The 12,689-nt window shown below is 47.6% G+C and overlaps 1 protein-coding gene and 1 non-coding gene across 4 annotated transcripts in view; one reads left to right on the plus strand and one right to left on the minus strand.

Moving 5' to 3' along the window:
• LOC126167629 (protein yippee-like 2) overlaps positions 1-12,689 on the plus strand; it is a 685,352-nt gene that overhangs the window by 493,828 nt on the left and 178,835 nt on the right. The gene's annotated exons all lie outside the window — the stretch shown is intronic.
• On the minus strand, positions 11,063-11,137 carry Trnat-ugu (transfer RNA threonine (anticodon UGU)). Its single transcript has one exon. It is a non-coding gene; the product is annotated as a tRNA-Thr (tRNA).

Here is a 12,689-nt window from a genome sequence, read left to right on the forward strand (position 1 = left end):
TAACCATACCTCTTGCCAATTTTCATGATTGTAGGTCAACGGGAAGTATCCTGTAGGTATTGATGAGTGAGTTTGCAAGTATCAAAATATGCGACATTAATTGCCGTACTTTTTGATCGCATTGACTGACAAGCTTCAATTTTTTTTACTTTTCCAAGGGACTGTAGAACTTAATAAAAATGGTTCAAATGGCTCTGAGCACTATGGGACTTAACATACACTCCTGGAAATGGAAAAAAGAACACATTGACACCGGTGTGTCAGACCCACCATACTTGCTCCGGACACTGCGAGAGAACTGTACAAGCAATGATCACACGCACGGCACAGCGGACACACCAGGAACCGCGGTGTTGGCCGTCGAATGGCGCTAGCTGCGCAGCATTTGTGCACCGCCGCCGTCAGTGTCAGTCAGTTTGCCGTGGCATACGGAGCTCCATCGCAGTCTTTAACACTGGTAGCATGCCGCGACAGCGTGGACGTGAACCGTATGTGCAGTTGACGGACTTTGAGCGAGGGCGAATAGTGGGCATGCGGGAGGCCGGGTGGACGTACCGCCGAATTGCTCAACACGTGGGGCGTGAGGTCTCCACAGTACATCGATGTTGTCGCCAGTGGTCGGCGGAAGGTGCACGTGCCCGTCGACCTGGGACCGGACCGCAGCGACGCACGGATGCACGCCAAGACCGTAGGATCCTACGCAGTGCCGTAGGGGACCGCACCGCCACTTCCCAGCAAATTAGGGACACTGTTGCTCCTGGGGTATCGGCGAGGACCATTCGCAACCGTCTCCATGAAGCTGGGCTACGGTCCCGCACACCGTTAGGCCGTCTCCCGCTCACGCCCCAACATCGTGCAGCCCGCCTCCAGTGGTGTCGCGACAGGCGTGAATGGAGGGACGAATGGAGACGTGTCGTCTTCAGCGATGAGAGTCGCTTCTGCCTTGGTGCCAATGATGGTCGTATGCGTGTTTGGCGCCGTGCAGGTGAGCGCCACAATCAGGACTGCATACGACCGAGGCACACAGGGCCAACACCCGGCATCATGGTGTGGGGAGCGATCTCCTACACTGGCCGTACACCACTGGTGATCGTCGAGGGGACACTGAATAGTGCACGGTACATCCAAACCGTCATCGAACCCATCGTTCTACCATTCTTAGACCGGCAAGGGAACTTGCTGTTCCAACAGGACAATGCACGTCCGCATGTATCCCGTGCCACCCAGCGTCCTCTAGAAGGTGTAAGTCAACTACCTTGGCCAGCAAGATCTCCGGAACTGTCCCCCATTGAGCATGTTTGGGACTGGATGAAGCGTCGTCTCACGCGGTCTGCACGTCCAGCACGAACGCTGGTCCAACTGAGGCGCCAGGTGGAAATGGCATGGCAAGCCGTTCCACAGGACTACATCCAGCATCTCTACGATCGTCTCCATGGGAGAATAGCAGCCTGCATTGCTGCGAAAGGTGGATATACGCTGTACTAGTGCCGACATTGTGCATGCTCTGTTGCCTGTGTCTATGTGCCTGTGGTTCTGTCAGTGTGATCATGTGATGTATCTGACCCCAGGAATGTGTCAATAAAGTTTCCCCTTCCTGGGACAATGAATTCACGGTGTTCTTATTTCAATTTCCAGGAGTGTATGAGGTCATCAATTCCCTAGAACTTAGAACTACTTAAACCTAACTAACCTAAGGGCAGCACACACGTCCATGCCCGAGGCAGGATTCGAACCTGCGACCGTAGCAGTCGCGCGGTTCCAGACTGAAGCGCCTAGAATCGCTCGGCCTCCGCGGCCGGCAGACCTTAATATATTACATTAAATTTGAGCTTGATACGTGTACCCATTTATAAGACAAGCAGTTTTAACAGTCGTAGAGACAAACGGATGGACAACAGGATGAGAGTGACCGTATAAGGATCCCGTTTTTACCCGCTGAGGCATGGAGCCTGTAATGGTACTTGAATTACATAACCATTGCGGCACCTCAACTCAACCTCTCGATACCAGTAATATTCTACTGTGTTTATGTTAACTACTTAACATATTTCTGAGACAATATTCAGATTTGATTTCATTTTTGATACATCGATATGTTTATATTGCAGTGATATTATTCTTATGTGTATTCTTTCTTTTGTCACTATGATCTTTTTCGTACTTGTAACTCTGATTTTTGGGCGCGTAAGCGATTGTTAGTTTGTTAGAGTGTCGGACCTTGAAAAAGTCAAGTCTTGGACGTCATGTTTGAAAGACGCATATTGTAGCCAGTTTATAAAATGTGAACTTCAACGGTGAGGAAGATGTTTTCAAGTATGTTTTGTATTGTGAAGTGATGTTTTGTGTGTTACGTGATATTGCAGCAAAAGTAATAAAAAAGAAGTGTAACTTAAATTCGGAGAGCTGATTACTTTTTTACATCACCATTTTCCTGCAAAAGTGTAATCTTCAAGAATGGTTTGTGAAGCGCATCTACAAAACTTTTGAATATCGCAGAATAAAACCTAGGCCTCTTTGCATCCGAGCTTGGAATCACCACCACCACCTTTATTAACTGTGCTCTAATGACACCTGCCACATAATAACTTTGTTGTTGCCCGAAAAAGCAGTATTTAGCAGCGTGAGCAACACCACAATCATTTTTAATTTTTGACCTTCGTTGTGGTAGGGTTGTTAGAAGCCCTAAAAGCTTTATTTTTGGAGGTTATAGTTGAAACTTTAAGAGTTCCTGGTGGCTGTTGGTGTTGATAACTCGTGTTTTGACATAGAGGTATAATGTGACACGAAGTGTATCTCAGTCACGAGTATTCATCTTGCTGCAGAGGCTTCCTGCTCTACGGGAGCACACCCCGCCTCCAACCCGAGCCCCTCTCTTAGCCCTCCCGGCACTACACGTGCAGCGCCGCTTCCGGCGACGGTGCCCCCGTTGTGATGCAAATGAACGCCAGCTGCGAGCTGTGCTGTGCCGCGCGTGTGGGCGGTACGTTGTGTACCTGGCTCTGCTACTGTGCACTCCAGACGGTTTGCTGCATCGCCGCCTCACGCGCCGCTTTCTGAATGCTGAGCGACGCCACACCGCCTGTCTGTCTAGCTGACACAGCGCAGAGGAAGTTCCCCCGTGGCACCAGCGCCACGCAGAGGAAGTTCCCCCGTGGTACCAGCGCCACAGACAATCCGTCTACACAGAGACGCAGGTGTAGCTCACTTAGGCAAGAAGGCAAGGTGGAATCCTTGGCTTAAAAAGCGAATTTCTTAATTTAGGGCGGCACTTCAGTCTGGAACCGCGCGACAGCTACGGTCGCAGGTTCGAATCCTGCCTCTGGCATGGATGTGTGTGATGTCCGTAGGTTAGTCAAGTTTAAGTAGTTCTAAGTTCTAGGGGACTGATGACCTCAGATGTTAAGACCCATAGTGCTCAGAGCCATTTTTTTTTCTTAATTTTGTGTGTGTATGTTTTACAGAAGCTCGGAATTTAGCGCGGGTTTCAATGCGAGATGCTTATAATACGACCGTCGTCCAATAAGTAATGCCCCACATTTTTTCTCTCGGATCACATTTATTGTTAAGAGCCGGAATTTGGTGACAATATCCATCAACATGTCTTGTTCATGCCCTATTTTTCTACGTAGTCTCCATCACGTTCTATGGCCGTACGTCATTCCGAAGATAAAGGAACCACTTCGTGGCGTTCGCTTCAGAACCATTCCAGAGATTCTACAGCCAGTAGACGGCTCCATTCGCACCACCAAAAGCACATGTCCGCCGCTCGTGGTCTCGCGGTAGAGTTCTCGCTTCCCGAGCACGGGGTCCCGGGTTCGATTCCCGGCGGGGTCAGGGATTTTCACCTGCCTCGAGATGACTGGATGTTTGTGTTGTCCTCATCATTTCATCATCATCCAGGAAAATGGCGAAATTGGACTGAGCAAAGGTTGGGAAATTGTACGGGCGCTGATAACCACGCAGTTGAGCGCCCCACAAACCAAACATCATCATCATCAGGCTCTGGTAACGGTATACTACGCCTTCCACATCGCTGGCAACGGGTTCTGCACGACGCTGGTGATGATGATGATGATGTTTGGTTTGTGGGGCGCTCAACTGCGTGGTTATCAGCGCCCGTACAATTTCCCAACCTTTGCTCGGTCCAATTTCGCCACTTTCCTGGATGATGATGAAATGATGAGGACAACACAAACACCCAGTCATCTCGAGGCAGGTGAAAATCCCTGACCCCGCCGGGAATCGAACCCGGGACCCCGTGCTCGGGAAGCGAGAACGCTACCGCGAGACCACGAGCGGCGGACACGACGCTGGTGACTACTCTGAAGGACAGTAACGGGTGCAAACATGTAACTCTTCTGTATCGGTTGTGAATAAGTAGTTGCCACTATTTAAGTTCCAACCCTCGTATATAATGAGTTTTTACACGCCACGGAACTCGGGCATAGGTATATCTTGCGCGAAACCATAAAAAAGAGAGCAACGAACAAACGTAAAAATGCAACAGTTTGTCACTGATACGAGGTGCATTCAAGTTCTAAGGCCTCCGAATTTTTTTTTTTTCCGGACTGGAAAGAGATAGAAACATGCGCATTATTTTAAAATGAGGCCGCGTTCATTGTCAATGGCAGCACCGTACGGCAGATGGAATTTTACCGCCAGCGGCGAGAATGAGAACTGTTTTAAATACTTAAAATGGCGACGTTTTCATTACTTGAACAGCGTGCAATCATTCGTTTTCTGAATTTGCGTGGTGTGAAACCAATTGAAATTCATCGACAGTTGGATACGTGGTGATGGAGTTATGGATGTGTCGAAAGTGCGTTCGTGGGTGCGACAGTTTAATGAAGGCAGAACATCGTGTGACAACAAACCGAAACAACCTCGGGCTCGCACAAGCCGGTCTGACGACATGATCGAGAAAGTGGAGAGAATTGTTTTGGGGGATCGCCGAATGACTGTTGAACAGATCGCCTCCAGAGTTGGCATTTCTGTGGGTTCTGTGCACACAATCCTGCATGACGACCTGAAAACGCGAAAAGTGTCATCCAGGTGGGTGCCACGAATGCTGACGGACGACCACATGGCTGCCTGTGTGGCATGTTGCCAAGTAATGTTCACGCGCAACGACAGCATGAATGGGACTTTCTTTTCGTCAGTTGTGACAATGGATGAGACGTGGATGCCATTTTTCAATCCAGAAACAAAGCGCCAGTCAGCTCAATGGAAGCACACAGATTCACCGCCACCAATTTCGGGTAGCTGCCAGTGCTGAAAAAATGATGGTGTCCATGTTCTGGGACAGCGAGGGCGCAATCCTTACCCATTGCGTTCCAAAGGGCACTACGGTAACAGGTGCATCCTACGAAAATGTTTTGAAGAACAAATTCCTTCCTGCACTGCAACAAAAACGTCCGGGAAGGGCTGCGCCTGTGCTGTTTCACCAAGAGAACGCACCCGCACATCGAGCTAACGTTACGCAACAGTTTTGTTCGTGATAACAACTTTGAAGTGATTCCTCATGCTCCCTACTCACCTGACCTGGCTCCTAGTGACTTTTGGCTTTCTCCAACAATGAAAGACACTCTCCGTGGCCGCACATTCACCAGCCGTGCTGCTATTGCCTCAGCGATTTTCCAGTGGTCAAAACAGACTCCTAAAGAAGCCTTCGCCGCTGCCATGGAATCATGGCGTCAGCGTTGTGAAAAAAGTGTACGTCTGCAGGACGATTACGTCGAGAAGTAACGCCAGTTTCATCGATTTCGGGTGAGTAGTTAATTAGAAAAAAAATCGGAGGCCTTAGAACTTGAATGCACCTCGTATTTGTCAACTACTAATAGTTTTACTTAAGGAAACTGGTATGAAGGAAAATTGATATGAAATAGTTACATAGTTCCGTTGGGGGTTGAAATAATAAAACAGTAGTTCTGGAAATTTTGTTCCAGAGAAGGATTCGAACCCGGATGCTCCACTTCTTCAGCGATAGCTTCGGCCATCTGGACATACTTCACGACTGACTTAAACATCCAAAAGCCACTTATGATTGAACTTTGTGACCCCGTTGCTCACAGCCTGACCGTATACACGCGAGGGGACGCACGATGGTATGCATTCCCATTGAAATACCATGCTGCATATAAACTACTAGTCCTATAGAAAAAAATTAACATTACCTGTTTGTAAGAAATATAATGTGGTCAATCTTGTAGTGTGATACGTTTTCGTTAGAGGCCGTAGTTTCCGAAGTATTCAAGAAAATCGTACAAAAATACCCTTCAAACTAGTTTCTCTTGAACAACTTTAAAGGCGTGGTCTCCAGTACAAAATTTAACTTCATTAAATTCCTTGTTTATTTTTTCTGTAGTTTGCGTGTAGCGAACGAGAGAATATGAGGCTCCCGCACGTATATTTTGATGGCCTTGCAGAGTACATGAAGCCCAGTGATAGGAGCAGCTGTATCATCCTGTATATACTCGTAATTGCACTATACCGTGTGGAGTTGTTTCCAGTCCAGAGCTCAGCCCGCTGTTGAATTATATTATTTGAAGATCTCCCTAATTAAACCACTGTTCACTCATTGGTGCAATGTTGAATGGTATTACTGTAGAAGTAGTACAGTATCATACATTGGGAAAATTTAGGGAACAGATATTCCAAGAATAATTCACGATGGTTAAGTAGCCGCCATTGAACATAGAGCTCAAGGATCATGAAAACAAGTTAATAGATATCAGTGCATTTACAGAGGCTTATAGATGAGGATAACAACGATGACGACCATGACGATGGTGACGACCATGACGACGACGACCACGGTGGTGATTATTGTTGTTGTTGTTGTTGTTGTTGTTGTTGTGGTCTTCAGTCCTGAGACTGGTTTGATGCAGCTCTCCATGCTACTCTACCCTGTGCAAGCTTCATCATCTCCCAGTAACTACTGCAACCTACATCCTTCTGAATCTGCTTAGTGTATTCATCTCTTGGTCTCCCTCTACGATTTTTACCCTCCACGCTGCCCTCCAGTACCAAATTGGTGATTATTATTATGACGATTGATCTGTTATCAGCGCCCGTACAGATTCCCAATATTTACTGTCAAGTCTCGCCACTTTCATGAATGATGAAATGATGAGGATAACACAAACACCCAGTCCTCGGGGGGAGAAAATCCCTAACCCGGCCGGCAATCGATCCCGAGACCCCGCCGTGATCCAGAGGCAGCCACAAGACCACGAGCTGCGGACGAGGTTTATAGACAGTCAATTACCCTCGCTCTTTACGGAGTGTTGTAGGAAAGTAATCTGTAATATAGGTGCAAAATACCGTTCACCATGGAGTGAACCCTGCCTTCCGAAATGTTAATGTAGCTGTAGAATCTTGACTTGTGAATATAAACTGAAATATTCAAGTCATTGTTAAATAATATTAATAGGCCGTGCTTAACAGTCATTAAAAATATTTGATGTTTTGATTTTGTCTCGTAATCTTTGTTACACAACCGGTCACCAGAACCTTCTGACATACTTAAACGAGCTCTGGAGTTTAGGGGTGTCAGAATTGGTATATCGAAAATATCTATCATGATTTCAACATTCAAAACATAAGTACTTGATACATTAATGATATCTGTGCTGATGAGAAGCTTGGAGATATTCGCAGGGGACTTGCAGATTTATCGTTACGTATCTCATTACAATGTGAGATATTATCCACCCCCACGCATCACTGGTTCTCTGGAATATCCTGAGATGAGCGCGGCTCTTCGGGCAGGACACATTCTCTTGCTGAAACTTCCTAGCAGATTAAAACTGTGTGCCCGACCGAGACTCGAACTCGGGACCTTTGACTTTCGCGGGCAAGTGCTCTACCATCTGAGCTACCGAAGGACGACTCACGCCCGGTACTCACAGCTTTATTTCTGCCAGTATCTCGTCTCCTACCTTCCAAACTTTACAGAAGCTCTCCTGCGAACCTTGCAGAACTAGCACTCCTGAAAGAACGGATATAGTGGAGGCATGGCTTAGCCACAGCCTGGGGGATGTTTCCAGAATGAGATTTTCACTCTGCAGCGGAGTGTGCGCTGATATGAAACTTCCTGGCAGATTAAAACTGTGTGCCCAACCGAGACTCGAACTCGGGACCTTTGCCTTTCGCGGGCAAATGCTCTACCAAGCACTTGCCTGCGAAAGGCAAAGGTCCCGAGTTCGAGTCTCGGTTGGGCACACAGTTTTAATCTGCCAGGAAGTTTCATATCAACGCACACTCCGCTGCAGAGTGAAAATCTCATTCTGGAAACATTCTCTTGCTGTTTAGCTCAACGATGCCCAAGAGTTACAGGTCATGCGTCTTTATGCGAGGCGGATGGGTGGTCCACGTTTCGCATTGAACGGTCGTATGCAGTCGAGTCGCGCCAGAAAACTGTCAACAGTCTGCAGATGCTGATAAAATATGAATTTGGAAGTTTTCCGTCTGATGTTAGGGAAACAGTGAGTGAATGATGGGTTCATCCGTGGAGGGAGCGCGTAATTATCAACGAAATCACTGGACGAGTGAGTATCGTCGTTTATAACTAACAGCACCCACTGGCGGGCATTACGTGAACATTTATTAAGGCTACCGTGAACTGTTGTATCCGGCCGTTGTGGCCGAGCGGTTCTAGGCGCTTCAGTCCGGAACCACGCGACTGCTACGGTCTCAGGTTCGAATCCTGCCCCGGGCATGGATGTGTGTGATGTCCTTATGTTAGTTAGGTTTAAGTAGTTGTAAGTCTAGGGGACTGATGACCTTAGATGTTAAGTCCGATAGTGCTCAGAGCCATTTGAACTTTTTTTACTGTTGTAGCTTGACCAGAAAACGCGAGCTCGATTTCCGGTCTGACATAGATATCTTAGTCATTGCATATTCAAAACTTGCCTATACTAGATTCCATTGAACAGAAAAGAAATGTGCCGCAGTTTATCTGTTTTAAAGATCGAAGGAGAGGGAAAGAAAAAAACATTTTGACCAAGTACTGAACTGCGCGGTATTATGTCATCTCCTTGAAGCACAGGGCCGCCTGGTACAGCGTGAAACTTTTGTTCCCAAAGCTCAGGGTCAGGAAAACATTGGCTCCGGAGCTGAGTCATGGAAAGGCGAGACCGTTGCGGTTTTTTCTCCGCCGCCCACGCCGCCAAGGCTAACGGCAACATCGGCGCTTGTGTTTACTCCGTCTTACCCACGTTCATAGCGGAGGCTCCTCTGATGGCCGGATACGTCAGGGCGCTGAACCTGACCTGGCTGGAGTCGTGATCTCGGCTGGCCCACTTCACAGCTACATAGGGAACTGGATAAGGAGTTAGGAGGAGAAAAGCGAGAAGATACGAAAGAGGAGGAGTTTTAATTTCTGCAAGGCTAAACTGGTGGCAAGTCTACAACTGATTCTGTGGCTGTGAACAACGTCCTAAACCGAGACGGTCTTCCCTCATTTCCTCTCCTCATTGCAAATTAAGTATCAATCGTCTCATTGAGAAACTCTGCCTTACTCTCTTCTCGATTCTCTCCTCTGGTATCATTACTTCAGTGTGCTGTGCATATTTGTAGGGTCGTAAGAATAAAACTGGCGCGGGAAATACGAGGGTTGCCCAGAAATTAATGCTCCGTATTTTTTTTCTAGAACAATTCTTCATTGAACATAATGAGAATTACACACATGAAAGAAAGGTGTTTTATCTACACACCCCATTTTCCCACGTGATCTCCATCCCGTTCTGTTTGCTTCCTCCGGCGCGAAATAAGAGCGTGTATGCCCTGTCGGTACCAATCCTTGTCCAGGTGGCGGAGCCCTTGCTTCACTGCGTGAATCACCTCCTCATCGTCCTCAAAATGTCTTCCACGAATGGCATCTTCAATGGCCCAAACAAGTGGAAGTCCTAGGGGGCTAGGGCAGCTGTGACAGCCGTGGATGGTCTCCCCGACAGCCTTCTGATGACCTTACCCTCCGTGCCCAGCCACTAACTGTACTTCCGTCGACAGCAGATGCTTCATAGATTTTGCGCAAGCGTTTGTGTGTATTCCTCACAATTTCTTTATCTGCTATATGACGTTGCTTGTACATCACCTAAAGACGCCATTTTGAAGCTGTCCTGCAGCCACCCTATGTCAAAAGTGACGGAAACTTGGCGCGCTACTCAGGAGACTTGAAATAATACAAACGTAACGTTTCGCATTCGTAGCCTTGTATCCGGCTGAGAAAAAAAAAATGCCGTGCATTACTTAAGATCGGAAACCAACATATAGTAGGATCCACGAACGACGGCGGTAGAGTTCATGTTTGTTCTGCACATATACGTCACGCGTACTGTAACAGCCAGTGAGCTTTCTGTAGTATTCTGACTGTTGTCAATGTCGTAGCCATTTCGATGATTAAACTTGACTGTAGCAAGTTGTTCATTGAATTTTTTTTCCAATTATTGCGGGTCGTCATAGCTGTTGGCGGTGGATAGCGAGAAATTCTGCATAAGCTAGTGAAAGCACTTGTATGCCCTTACCGTAACTTTCGCTCGGAACGGACAATATTCCCGCGTGCGCCTCGACCTGCAGGAACAGCTATCGCTGCGCACTATAGATGCGGCTGATATAAGTCGGATTGCTTTCACGAGGCGCTTGAAATACACTGCGCAACAGCGTTAAAGGATTACTTACTTCTAACGCCGTAGTTTTCTCCCATTGCGACGCATAAGTTTGAAACGTGCTTCAAAGATGCCTACAACCTCTAATTGTGGAAAAGCGTGGGGCCCTGCGAAGTCACCCTCGGACTCGGCAACGCTTTGAACAGCCAGCAGTGCAGTGCGACCGTTAATTTTTGCTTTGGTGTACGGGATGGGACCACTAGGGACCGTTCAAAGCCATTCGACTAAATCTGAATGTGGTCCGAAGCAGCTAAAGGGTCGCATGCTTTTTTAATGCTCCTGTTCCACGCTTTCCTGTAGCTTGAGCACAGAGGGATGATGCGACATTGACCCTCTGAGAAGAAATGATAATTAAATGTACACCCTAGCTGCAAACAGGGCATGTTGAAAATGTGTGCCCCGACCGGGACTCGAACCCGGGATCTCCTGCTTACATGGCAGACGCTCTATCCATCTGAACCACCGCGGGCACAGAGGATAGTGCGTCTGCAGGGACTTATCCCTTGCACGCTCCCCGTGAGATCCACATTCCCAACATGTCCACACCACTACATTCAACGCCTGTTTGCAGCTAGGGTGTCCATTTAATTATCATTTCGTTCTAGCAAAGCTGCATGGTCATCCACGGTAACTGTTCTTTCGGGAACAGATACTACCGTCATATATACCTCTGAGAAGACGCAGTCCGGCCGGCAATAACTGTGGTGTGCCCCCCTCCCATTTATTGCCAATTTTAAAAATGTGCCTTCACAGAGAAAATATTCGAAGTAGCTGTAGGCGCCTGCGGTAGGCAACCACGTGGTACACCTCCAGTGCCAGTTACCTTCTTGCAGCAGATTTCCAAACTGGCGCGCGGGGGGGATACCCTAGCCGTTTTATTCACGCATGTGTCGCTGAGACATCAGTAACCCACTTTACGCGTCACATGAGCTCCTGAGCCGTGGTCCTTTTTGCGCATGTGTTGGCATCTTGTTAGTAGAAGCGCCGTCAAGCCCGAGGGTGACATCGCAGGTTCAAAATGGTTCAAATGGCTCTGAGCACTATGGGACTCAACTGCTGTCGTCATCAGTCCCCTAGAACTTAGAACTACTTAAACCTAACTAACATAAGGACATCACACACACCCATGCCCGAGGCAGGATTCGAACCTGCGACCGTAGCAGCAGCGCGGCTCCGGACTGGAGCGCCTAGAACCGCACGGCCACCGCGGCCGGCGACATTGCAGGGCGCCATGCTTTTGCATCATTACAGACGGAAGTCCGAGGCACCTTTGAGCCGAATTTCAAACTTTCGCGTCGCATTGGGAAACAATTACGGTTTCGAAAAAGTGTTCCTTTAATCCTATGGCGCAATGTAATTCATGCACCTTAAGATAGGCAACAAAACTTATATCATCTGCGCTATAATTCCAATAATAATGACGGCGCATGTACGTCACGTGCTCTTCGACTGACAATGGAGCCTTCAGTAGTGTTCTCAGCTCTCTGCTGTGAATGTCGTAGCCACTGCGAGCATTAAACTTCACTGTTACGAGTTGCATAGTGAACTATTCCAATTATTGCGGGTTGTTATAACTGACGGTGCTGGTTGCCTCAAAGCAAGCGAAAGACGTAATTTTCAGGATACAGGCTTTCTCCACTCACAAAGCATGTGTGTGCGCGCATACCAAAATTGTCGCTTGTAACGGTAACAGTGCCTTTCCCGCCTGTGCCTCGACCTGCACGAACAGCTGTCGCTCGAGAATCGATGCAGCTGATGTAAGTTGGGTTGCCTATCTTTAGGCGCATGAAATATTTTCCGAGACAGTGTTACCCTGCGCAACATGTACAATGGATTACCAATCCACCTTTTATTTGGTATCACGCTGCCTAAGAATTGAAAACATGTTGCTCCATTCCATGATATCCAGTTTTCTCTTAAAATTACGAATGCAGTTTTTTTATAAAGCTGTTTCCAATATATTAACTGCAGTGTCGATTTTGCTTCTCCAGTACCATCGAGCGAAGAGGCGCAATGCTGAGT

The sequence above is a fragment of the Schistocerca cancellata genome, chromosome 1 (assembly GCF_023864275.1).
Source record: "Schistocerca cancellata isolate TAMUIC-IGC-003103 chromosome 1, iqSchCanc2.1, whole genome shotgun sequence".
Taxonomy (NCBI): Eukaryota; Metazoa; Arthropoda; class Insecta; order Orthoptera; family Acrididae; genus Schistocerca; species Schistocerca cancellata.